General features: G+C 34.3%; 1 protein-coding gene and 1 non-coding gene across 5 annotated transcripts in view; one reads left to right on the top strand and one right to left on the bottom strand.

Annotated features, from left to right (window-relative positions):
• TBC1D5 (TBC1 domain family member 5) overlaps nt 1-12,228 on the top strand; it is a 581,354-nt gene that overhangs the window by 54,760 nt on the left and 514,366 nt on the right. For all 4 annotated transcript variants that reach the window (XM_025882739.2, XM_025882764.2, XM_025882715.2 and 1 more), the window contains exon 2: nt 6,052-6,114. The gene's annotated coding sequence lies outside the window, so the exon portion shown is untranslated. The remainder of the gene's footprint in view (nt 1-6,051; nt 6,115-12,228) is intronic.
• LOC112834908 (U4 spliceosomal RNA) lies at nt 11,690-11,830 on the bottom strand. The gene has a single exon (XR_003211064.1). It is a non-coding gene; the product is annotated as a U4 spliceosomal RNA (small nuclear RNA).

Here is a 12,228-nt window from a genome sequence, read left to right as displayed (position 1 = left end):
AAAAAGACAGTCTCTTCAACAAATGGTGTTGGGAAAATTGGACAGCCACATGCAGAAGAATGAAACTGGACCATTTCCTTACACCACACACAAGAATAGACTCCAAATGGTTGAAAGACCTAAACGTGAGACAGGAGTCCATCCAAATCCTAAAGGAGAACACAGGTAGCAACCTTTTCGACGTTAGCCGCAGCAACTTCTTCCTAGAAACATCGCCAAAGGCACGGGAAGCCAGGGCAAAAATGAACTATTGGGATTTCATCAAGATAAAAAGCTTTTGCACAGCAAAAGAAACAGTCCACAAAACCAAAAGACAACCGACAGAATGGGAGAAAATATTTGCAAACGACATATCAGATAAAGGGCTAGTATCCAAAATCTATAAAGAACTTATCAAACTCAACACCCAAAGAACAAATAATCCAATCAAGAAATGGGCAGAAGACATGAACAGACATTTCTCCAAAGAAGACATCCAAATGGCCAACAGGCACATGAAAAAGTGCTCAACATCACTCGGCATCAGGGAAATCCAAATCAAAACCTCAATGAGATACCACCTCACACCCGTCAGAATGGCTAAAATTAACAAGTCAGGGAACGACAGATGTTGGCGGGGATGCGGAGAAAGGGGAACCCTCCTACACTGTTGGTGGGAATGCAAGCTGGTGCAACCCCTCTGGAAAACAGTATGGAGGTTTCTCAAACAGTTGAAATTAGAGCTACCGTTCGATCCAGCAATTGCACTACTGGGTATTTACCACAAAGATACAAATGTAGGGACCCGAAGGGGTACATGTACCCCAATGTTTATAGCAGCAATGTCCACAATAGCCAAAATGTGGAAAGAGCCAAGATGCCCATCGACAGATGAATGTATAAAGAAGAGGTGGTATATATACACAATGGAATATTATGCAGCCATCAAAAGGAATGAGATCTTGCCATTTGCAACGACGTGGATGGAACTGGAGGGTGTTATGCTGAGTGAAATAAGTCAATCAGAGAAAGACATGTATCACATGACCTCACTGATATGAGGAATTCTTAATCTCAGGAAACAAACTGAGTGTTACTGGAGTGGTTGGGGGTGGGAGGGATGGGATGGCTGGGTGATAGACATTGGGGAGGGTATGTGCTACGGTGAGCGCTGTGAATTGTGCAAGACTGTTGAATCACAGATCTGTACTTTTGAAACAAATAACGCAACATATTTTAAGAAAAAAGGAAAAGAAGAAGATAACAGGAGAGGAAGAAAAGGGGAGTATGTCGGAGGGGGAGACGAACCATGAGAGATGATGGACTCTGAAAAACTGAGGGTTCTGGAGGGTAGGGGGGTGGGGGGATGGGTTGGCCTGGTGATGGGTATTGAGGAGGGCGCGTTTTGCATGGTGCACTGGGTGTTATGAACAAACAATGAATCGTGGAACACTGCATCAAAAACTAATGATGTAATATATGGTGATTAACATAACAATAAAAAAAAATTAAAAAAAAAAAGTAACCTCTAAGAGTATCAAGGTATCTAGTCTGCCATACTGCTGGAAATCAGTGTCCCCATCTATGTACAATTTTGTTTCTTATCAAGTATGTTGCTGTTTTGCACCTCAGCTTTCTTATATTTTTGTTACTATAATAGGCATTTTTCTTTATCTCCTTGGTCTGTCAGACTTACTGTGTAGGCCCATCACAGTGTATGCCCTGTTATGTTTTCTAATCTCTTTTCCCCCTGTTCTTTCACTAGCCATATTATGGTTTATTAAAGACATCGTATATTGTAGTTATTCTTTTACTCATGTCATTCCATCCTGCTTAAATGCTATCTCTTCTTTTGACTCCAACTGCTTCTTCTAGCACTGTTGACATTTTGGGCTGAATAATTCATTTCTGTGGGGGCTCTTCTGTGCATTGTAGGATGTTAGCAGCATCCCTGTCTTCTGCCCATTAGATGCAACTAGTGACTTCCATTTGTGATAACCAAAAGTGTTTCCAGACATTGCCAAAAGTCCTTTGAAGGGGTTGATGTCTCCCAGAGTTGAGAACCACTGTCCTACCCCTATTTTAATTTGGTCTTAGTTGAAGAGTCTTCCCTGATTATTTGTGCCTGTGGCTTTTACCTTTCGGATTTTTTTGTAGTACATATTGTCCTGATTGTACACTTGCCTCTTTTTACATTTGGTTGTGAATTTCTTTCTCTCTCTCTCCCTTCCTCCCTGCCTTCTGTGTGTGTGTGTGTGTGTGTGTGTGTGCGCGCGCGCGCACGCATGTGTGTTTCTTTGTCTTATTTGACCAAGTTTTAGAGTGTAGGGAGCATATATTTTACTTTTTTATTTGCTGTTTTCATCCATTCAGTACACATATTAGTAGTTTTAAATATATCAATTGCTTGCCTTTTTCCTGTTTTTCTATTTTTTATATGATAGCAGTAGGGGCTTAGGAAATTGAATCACTCTAGAAAATGTGGAGAACTTCGAGGTGTTCCAAATTATGAGACTTATAGACAATAGAGTTAATACCAATGTAACAATGGTTTGTATACCCAGTAATAGCTCTGGAAAAGTCAAGACAATGCAAGATAGTTGTAAAGATATAAGAAAGATGTAATTTCTGTTAGATGTATACATTATATAAGTCACCAGAAAAATGTGCACCAGAGTAGAAAATAATTGAGAAATATAGAAAGTGGAAGGATTTGTAGAAGCATGAAGTACGAATGATTAGTTCTACAGAGTGATGTGAACAAAGTAATCAATATGTCAGGGTAGATTGTTAGGAATGATGGATGTAGCATCTGGTTAGGAGTGACTTGTATAAAGCTGACAAATGTGATATGTGAATGTTAGTAAGTTGAAGACAAGTTGGGCACAGAGAGGTTAGCTTCTTATTACCAACTAAAGAGAAACCTACATGTTTTGACCCAGTTGGGAAAGATACAGCTCAGTTATAGATTCCCCCTGCTTTTTTTTTTTTTATTACAAGCAAATTCTAAGTAAAAATGTAAATTGAAACTTGAATCTAATTACTTTTATAAGGTGCTTTTCCTCATCTAGGCCAAAATCTTCATGTAAAGTAATCATAAGTGGGGCATCTGAGTGGTTCAGTTGGTTAAGCATTTACCTTCGACTCAGGTCAGGGTCCCAGGGCCCTAGGATCGAATCCTGAGTCCTGCGTCAGGCTCCCTGCTCAGTGGGGAGCCTGCTTCTCCCTCTCCCTCTGCCCTCCACTCGTGCTCTCTCTCTCTCTCACTCTCTATCTCAAATAAATAAAATCTTAAAAAAGAAAGAAAAGTAATCATAAGTATAGTATGTGTTCATTCTAGAAAAATTAGAAAGTAATGAAAAGTATGGGGAAAATGAAAGTTAGTTACAGTTCCCAAAGCCTCAACCACTATTATCATTTAGATTAGTTCCATTCTCTTGAATTTTATATGATTTCAGTCTCTCTCTAGATATAGATATATGATGTGCCTATGTGTATGTAAAAATATATACTGTGTATACATATATGTGTGTGTTGGTATTTATATTTATATAAAACGGGTTATTTTATATGAAATGTTTTATAGCCTGTTCTTTATTTAATATTATGAACACTTCTCCATGTCAGTAAAATTCTAAAGGGTGATATTTAGTGACTACATAGCGTTCTATTCTGAAATTATCCCTAACTTCATTTAAACATTTACTTAAACATTTAGGTTTTCTTTCACACATACACAAATCTGTGTACATGTACCAATAATTTGCAGTGAACCACCCTCATGAGAAATTTTGAGTGTATCTCCCATTTTCTTTGAAGAGTTGTAACCTCCACTTATAATTTGCCCTACAAAATTCATTTTACCTGTCTTCCTTAGTAAGAACAACCCCAGTATTATAGCTGGGCATTATTACCAATGTTGGAGACTACATTTCCTATCCTCCCAGATGGTTAGGTGTGGCCAAAGGATAAAGCTATGGTTTATAAGCTGTAGGCTGAAATAACACAGAGGAGTTAGAAGGCAGCAAGGTGGGCCTTTTCCTCCCCTTTCTTTTTCTGCTACCTGCAACGTGTATATATTAGCGAGGGTGCCCATAGTGTCGGAGTATGAGGCAACTTAGAGTAGAAACAGTATGTAGTAGAGCAGAAAGATGGAAAGAACTTAGGTCCTCAGTATTTGGAGCTGCCACATCAGCTTTTGATTGTCTATTTCTGGACATTTACATGGGGAGAGTTCTCTCCCTTTTTTTTTCCTCTTAAGTCTTTATATTATTATAACTTAAGAACATTTTTTGGTTCGGGAAGGATATGACCTAATTCTGTCTGATAAAGGATACCATTGTTTAATACTCTATGTAGTAATGTAATAGGTCAAATATAAGGAAACATGCATTGTGTCATGGTAGATTTTGGATCTATGTTGCAAACAAAAATCTACTTTAAGACTGGAGACAGATTAATTGGTATTGAAAGGAAAGTACTTAAAATGATACATAATTTTTGGATGTTTTTGTTAGCTGTATTGCTGAATTTGTTCTCAAGTGCTTTTAATAATTATCATAAATATTATTTCAGAAAACACTTGGTAGCTTTTAGGCAAAAGCAAACAAACAAAATCCTCCCCAAAGCCCCCAAACAGAAACAACCCACAAAACCAACCCACAAACCATTGAGGGTTGTATATTGTATCTGAATAATCCCTTCAAGCCCTATGAATTTTTAATATTAAATATCTTGGCCAGTCACTTTGACAAAGTCAGCTCATAAATGTGACTTTTAATGTTCTCTTACTAACTTTATTGGAAGAATTTTGAAAAAACGAAAAAAACGTTTTTTTGTTACTGTAGACTCTTTTTAGTATTGATTCTAAGAAAGTTGTTCATAACTTTAGTGAAATGAGTGAAGGAGACACATTTAAAAAATTAATAAACTTTTTTTTGAGCAGTGTTAAGTTCACAGAAAAATTGAGCAGAAAGTACAGAGTTCCCACATATCCCTTTCAAGGATATACATTTTTTTTCCAGGGTATTCCACTGCATATAATGTTACACAAATTACAAAAGACTACATCTCTGAGCCAAATTTGTACTATTTTATAAGAGGAAAACCATACACTACTAAAAATCATTTTATTCTAACCTAAGGTTTCCCCATCCTCAGCATTATTAACATTTTAGGACAGATAATTCTTTGTGGGGGTCTCGTCTATGCATAATAGGTGTTTAGCAGCATCCCTCATCTCTACCCACTAGATGCCAATAATATTCCCAGTTATGACAACCAAAAATGTATGCAAACATTGCCAGATGTCCCTTGGGATGCAAATTGTTCCCCAGTTGAGAACCATTGCTCTAACCAATTTATGATGTTTTAGGATTTGCTATATTTTTTAGGTTGAGTTCAGGTTTAAGGGTCTGTAGTTTGAGGAACCTTTACACAGAAGTTGTGTAGATAAAGTTAGAATCTTCCCTTACACTTGGGGACCATAGACAGTCTTCTCTTCAAATGTACTATATTGTTTGAATTTATCTGTAATGCGTAAAAAAACCCACTTTAGAGTTCTTATTTCTGTGTGAAAGGCTATCATTGTTTGGGATCTACTATTTATGGATTTCAGGAGTACTATACTGTGGGTAGATACAAACTTTAAATGTGCAACGAAGACTGACTTATGAGGTCAGTTGTGTTTTGACTCTTTGTAGTGCTCTAATTAGATTGTCATTATATTCAAATTGTAACAGTTAAGTGATCTCATGTATTCTATCAAGGACTTTGAGCTTCTCAAATTGAGGATAGCATTAGATGTCAGCCAATCACTTTGCCCTTCAAAGTTTTTGCCTTTATATCTGAAATCCTGCCAATTGTAACAGCTTGTGTGTCAGTTCCAATAGAGGAAGCTAGCCTCTGTTAGCTTGTACTTAGTCCAGTAAAGACTTCTAAAAACTTTGTGTAGTTTACAACTAATAATGTCCACTTCCCACTGCTACTTTGTACAATTACAAAACCTTGTTCACTAGTGATGAAATCTCATCTGTAATAATTAAGGTTATTCTTACTGTTCTATCTCTGCAGAAAATTTCCAAAGACTTGGTGAAGATAGGAAAACTATCAGAAAGGCAGTGGCACAATTACCCTGTAAGTATTGCTTTGTAAAAGAAGTGTAAGTTAAGAATATTTTAAGTATCCAGTTGTTTGGGGGAAAATATGTTAGGCAAAGATATTATATGTAAAATATAGAGCAGGATATATTATAATCATATTAATAATTTATACGAACTAATCCAATGCAGTCCTTTAAAAATTGAAAATGTGTTATTATGTATTGAGATGAGGATTTTACCAATAGTATTAAAAAATATTTCTAATTCTAACAAGGATTGATCTAGTTTATGTACATTTGCTTATTTAAAACTATCAGAATCCAGAAAATCATTGTAGTTTTGTAGGCTTGTGATTTGTTTGGGTGACTTATTGTTTAGGTTATTTTGCAGAATTATTTATTTGCTGATTTATTTATGTATTTCATTATTTATTTATTTGATTATTTAGTAAATTATTTATCTGATGAATTATTAATACATCTTCATGACATGCTTTAAATTATTTATAACTTAATTTTGAGTTTATTGCTTTTAGAGCCTGCATTGTTACTGACTAGTTTTGATTTTTTTTCTTTGCGGTTCTTTAAAATTAAAGTATTAGCTCTAAGGCAAAAGTGTATTCATCGCAGTGCCCATGGATTTTTTTTTTCTTTTTTTTTCTTAGTAATTTGTGGTAGAGATGAAATTTCAGTTATGCTTTGTTTAGTTCTAAATTTACCTGTTTAGGGTTACTGATGATAGAATGTTTATGTATTATGTGCATACTCATTGTAGAGTCACTTACAAATTAATGATATAGCCTATAGTATGTAAACTGAGATTGAACATGTAAACCTCAGTCCACATTATCCTTTGTTTCTCTAAGGGGCAGGTCTGCATTTCTTACTTGCTTTAAAATAACTAACAGTCTTGCTATTTTATCTTAGAGGCAAATCTATTTTACTACTGGGATATATATAGGAAAGTTTCAGAGAAATGAAGTCCAACTTAGATTTGGATCCCTGAGATATAAATTTGACTGATGTAGCCTTTATTTTTTAAAATTCTCATTATATGTATATTTGGCAAATAGCATGATGTTGATATAAATTTTTATATCAGTCATAGTGACATGTTTAATATCATATCATATCCCTTATGGAAAGTTTTATACAACTTTATTTTAATGGACTAAAATGGACAAGGGCTTTTATAAATGAAAGCTATAATTTCTCTGACTTTAGCTAATAATTCTCTTATGTAAAGTTTCTATTTTTAACCAAATCAGGTATTTTTTCTTTCATCTGATTCTATTTTATAAGGTAGTGCAGTTATTAGTGCTCTGTCATTGAATGGGTTTAATGAATAGGTTAAGTAGTTGGTAAAAGAATGTCATATGCACAACTTAGTCTTCTGTGTTTGCTTGCAGTGAATTACTGTGTACTTTACAGTTTTAACATTTCAGAAAGAGACAGCATTGTACAATTCAAGTTAGGATGCTGTTTCTTAATTTGATTTGATTTGATTTAATTTTTTTTTTTTTTTTTTTTTTTTTGAGAGAGAGCATGAGCAAGGGGTGGGGTGTAGTAAGAGGAGCAGAGGGAAAAGGAGAGAGAATCTTAAGCAGGCTCCACACCCAGAGCAGAGCCTGATGCAAAGCTCGATTTCACGACCCTCAGATCATGACCTGAGCTGAAATCAAGAGTCAGATGCTTAACTGACTGAGCCAAAAGGCACCCCAGGATGCTGTTGAAATATGGTGAAAATGGCCTCTGTAGACAGGTTTTACTATGGAATGTAAATTATGCATATATATATATATATATATATATATACCCACATTTCTTATTTTGAAATATTGAATATATGAATGTTTAATTGGAATATTGCTTTAGCGTCTTCATATGTTTGCCTTGAAGGAAGTGGTTTCATTTGATTTATATACATGGATTTAAAAATGTGTGTATTATACATATCTGTGACTTCTGTTTTGGAGATGAACAACCACAAATACTGTCAGATATGGAATTTTATTTCAAAATCTGCTTCAGTATGCCAATGTGGACTTCTTTTGAAGAAAAAAGCTGCCTTCTCCAATGTTGAATAAGATCTTACTATGTTAGTTGTCATAATAATATGCCCAGCCACACTGTTAATATGTATTTGTGGAGTATTAGGTGTGTTATCCAAGTGGTCTTCATTGGAAGACAAACATGTGCATGCACACACATACACACACATATGCACACATATGGGAAATTTTCTCCTGACGTCAAAACAATTTTTTAGGACTTGTTTTTGGAAGGAGACATCAGTGGAGATTTTCATGATAATAGCCAGCATTTATTGAGCACTTATTATGTGCAGGTACAGTGCTTATATGTTTTATATGGATTATTTTTCTTCACAGTGAGATAAATACAGTTATTGTCTTCATTTTATGAATGAGGAAACAGAAACTTGGAGACGTTAAGTTACTTGCTCATTGCCACACACATGGCAGTAAGTGATGCTGCTGGGATTAGGACTCATTGAGTCTGACTCTCATTCTTTCTTAGCCCATTACAGTTTTGCATGTGTAGTTGGTATTAACCAGTTTTGGGTGGGTTTTCTTTTTTTTTTTTTGCTTTTTTGTTTTTCAGAATGTAGTTCTTTATTTCTGATAGGTTTAACTTGCTAAGTGTATTCACTTTGTGTTATACTTGGTCATCTTTTCTAAACAGTAGGCAGTACTTGAGCTTCTTAAATTTTCTGACTTGATTCTTCTTGTAATCCCATATAGTGGATCAGAATTACATAAAAAGAATTTGTGCCTCAGGGAGATTGTATGGTTTGCCTGGTGGATGTCCAACACTCACATCTTTGGACTCTTAAGCCCAAGGCAATTTCCAGGGCTCTGTTAGATCAAGTCTGATTTCCTTATAAAAATAATGGTATTATCAGGGTTAGACACATGTTGTTAAAAGAATGATTGAGTCTGATGCCTGAGCTTTTATAGAAATGGCCACAAATGTACTATTAAATTAACTCTAAATATAGTGTTTAATATACAGTTAAGTATTTTAACATGTGTGTAAAAAGGATGAGAAGAAGGCCAATTGTAATTTTAAACACTCAAATGTAATTACTTAAAAGATTCTGTAGAGCCTCCAGGAGTAAGGAAAAATGTTGTGAATTTGGTGTGAGGCTAAGAGAATGGGATCTTTATATTCTGTTTGCTACTTGAAGACAAAGACAAGCCTTTATTGTCCTGGGTCTGAAGTACACAGACATCAGAAAACAGATGAGCCTAGGGTAAGCAGAAGAGTTTGGGTGATGTTGGCATGAGTGCCATAAGTAGCTGCATTTGTATGAACAACAAGGTATTGTGTGAATAAAAGTTTTTAAGTTAGAGTTTCCAAGTAAATAATTAGTGTTACATCATAAAATCCTCAAAATCCGTGATTTAGGTAATATGAAATACTGTAATAGCTAGGATGACCATATAATTTATCTTCCAATTCATGACACTTACTCATGTGAGAGCAATATGTCACCTGTCTGTGAGTAATTCCTAATATCCTTATATAACATATATTTAAGAGGAATCTTAATTCACTACAATATCTTTAAAAATATTTGATTTTGTGATAAAACTGACTTCTTTTGCCAGTATTTGTATGTTTTTGTTAGGCAACCAAGGCAGTTTGTGGCTATGACTTTTATCAAGTGTGACTGATGTTTCACAGCTTTCGGAGCCTATTTTCAAGGTGAAAGTAAAGAGGTATTACAATTGGGAACAGAAAAATGGGGATGGCAAAGTTGCTCATGGTAGAGAGTTCTAAAATTTCTCCTCATATCATACGTTGTAGGATTTTCTGTGCTCATTTTGCCTTCTAAATCTTTTAATTGGTGGCATATTTAACGTTGTACTGAAAACTAATCCTATTTGTTCTACCTTCCAAATTTAAATTCTGTGTTGGATGATCCAGTGTTTTCCCCCGTCCCCCCCCAAAAAATCCATGTTATATGTCATATATGTATTGCTATGTTGGCAGTTTTGCCAAAATATTTTTAAAAACAACTGTTTTTCCTTGGTGAAATTTTGTATAGGAAAATAGGAATCTCTAGAAAAGGGGTTTTTTTTTGTAGTTTTCTTTTTAATTCCCTCTTGACAGGTATTTATCTAAAATGACATATTACATTATTAAGTCATAATTAGATTATTAAGGTTCCAGTTTATTTGTCTCTAGAGCATTAGATGATTTGTTAAGTTGAACCAGGTAACCACGCTGACATATTTGTGTTTGATTATACAGTAAAAAGAAAAAATTCTTATGTAATAATTCTTATTCATATGTGTAATATCAGAACTCTTTTCATTCAGAAAGGCCTGTTATGCTTGGTAACAAAGGAAGAGCGTCCTTATATTTTACCTTGAGTTTGTCACAGTATAAAGTACTTCATAAAATACTATTATGGTTGTAAGAGTAGTAACATAACTTATATGTTGGCTCTGAGAGTAGCTCCTTTATAATTATGACAAGTGAAAGTACAGCCAAAGGTCATGTTAAACACAAAATTTCTTTCACACCTTGTCCGTTTTGTGGATAGCATGTGAAGTACTGTGGGTCCCTGCACTGATATTTTAAGAGAACAACCCAAGGTTGTTCCTGTGGAAGTGTTTCAAATACCTTTCTCCCTAATCTCCTGTGCGGTTGCTAAATTTGGCATGAATGTGTATTTGAATCCTGGACTAATTAAATAGAACCTTATTAAATTTAGAGTTTGCAAAATAAAAAAGGGGATTCATACAGTAAGGATTTCTTGGGGCTGTAAATAATACTAACATATGAGTCTTTAATAATACTGAATATTATAAATGCAGTATCTTAGTGTTGATGTTGCTCAGTGAAACAATGAACACCAAACAACATAGCAACAACAAAAACAAAGTAAAATCCACACTAATGAAATTATGTAAGCATGGCATGCCTATACATAAACACTTTATTGATTATATTCTATTTTTGACTTTAATTTGGCTAAGTAAGAGTTGGAATATTAAAAAGATATATAGGAAAGCTTTCTATAAAATTATATAAAGAGGATATACATATGATCTAGGGTGGTTATCAAATCTCTTTAAGTCATTCTCTTTACACAATATCAAAAAATATAGGTCACAGAAAGAGTGTTTGGAAGAGGATAAAATTAGCAAGTTTCAATTTTTTGTATAATTGATAAATGTTTATGTTTTTGAAACACTTTTTTTCTATTGTTTTTCCCACTATAGTATGCTCTTTGCTATAAGACTTCTAGAATTATGATTTCTAAATAAGAGTGTACTGCCTAAAAAGGGGAGTTTTGGAAATTATGCTTTTGTTTGTCACAATATTGTGGGAGTGTTTTTGGCATTTAATGGATGTAGCTCAGGGATGCTACGTATCCTAAAATGCATGGGGCAGTCTCAGACTATAAAAGATAGTCCTGAGTACCACGTAACTTTTCAATGTCTGCTTGCTTAAATTTTTTTCAGAGATAAAGTAGTAATACTTTCATGTATAATAATACTGACAACTTTTTGTAAGATGTTACATGAAGAATCTTATACTTGAGGGGAAATTTATGCGGAGGGGAAGTTTAAGGAGAATAAGGAAATCCTCTCAAAATTCTGTGTAATTTACTTCACACATTCTTTCCACATCCTGATTTATATATAGCATTTCTATTAGCAATAATCGCGCCTCGGATAAACCTCATTGGCTACGATACTGCCACTGCACAAAGCTTATATATAGCATTTCTAACTAGAAATTTAGCTGAAAAGTTTTCAGTTCAGTAACACAATTTACTGGAGGTTCAAGAATACTGATTGCAAATATGTAACAAGATGTTTAAGACTTTTGTTAACAAACTGAATTTTAAATTAATGGAACTCATTGAATTTTATTAGTTAATAAGGATTGTTTAAAGATATTTCATAATTGCCATCCTAATTAAAATTTCATTTTTTAGAATAATGATAATATGTTAAAATTATATTTTAAAATCATTTATTTTTATAATGCCTAGTGTTCAGTAGTACTTTGATAACCATTCCAGGAGTTTATTGTATAACTTCTCTGTAACTTCTTATACAACATTTCTTTACTTACTCTGTTTACTATGTTTTATTTTAGGAGGAGGT

This window comes from Callorhinus ursinus, unplaced genomic scaffold (genome assembly GCF_003265705.2).
Source record: "Callorhinus ursinus isolate GAN/ISIS: 27379988/994484 unplaced genomic scaffold, GSC_fseal_2.0 scaffold1, whole genome shotgun sequence".
In the NCBI taxonomy this organism is placed as follows: domain Eukaryota; kingdom Metazoa; phylum Chordata; class Mammalia; order Carnivora; family Otariidae; genus Callorhinus; species Callorhinus ursinus.
The sequence above is the reverse complement of the archived record's forward strand: the minus strand, read 5'-3'. Positions and strand labels throughout refer to the sequence as shown.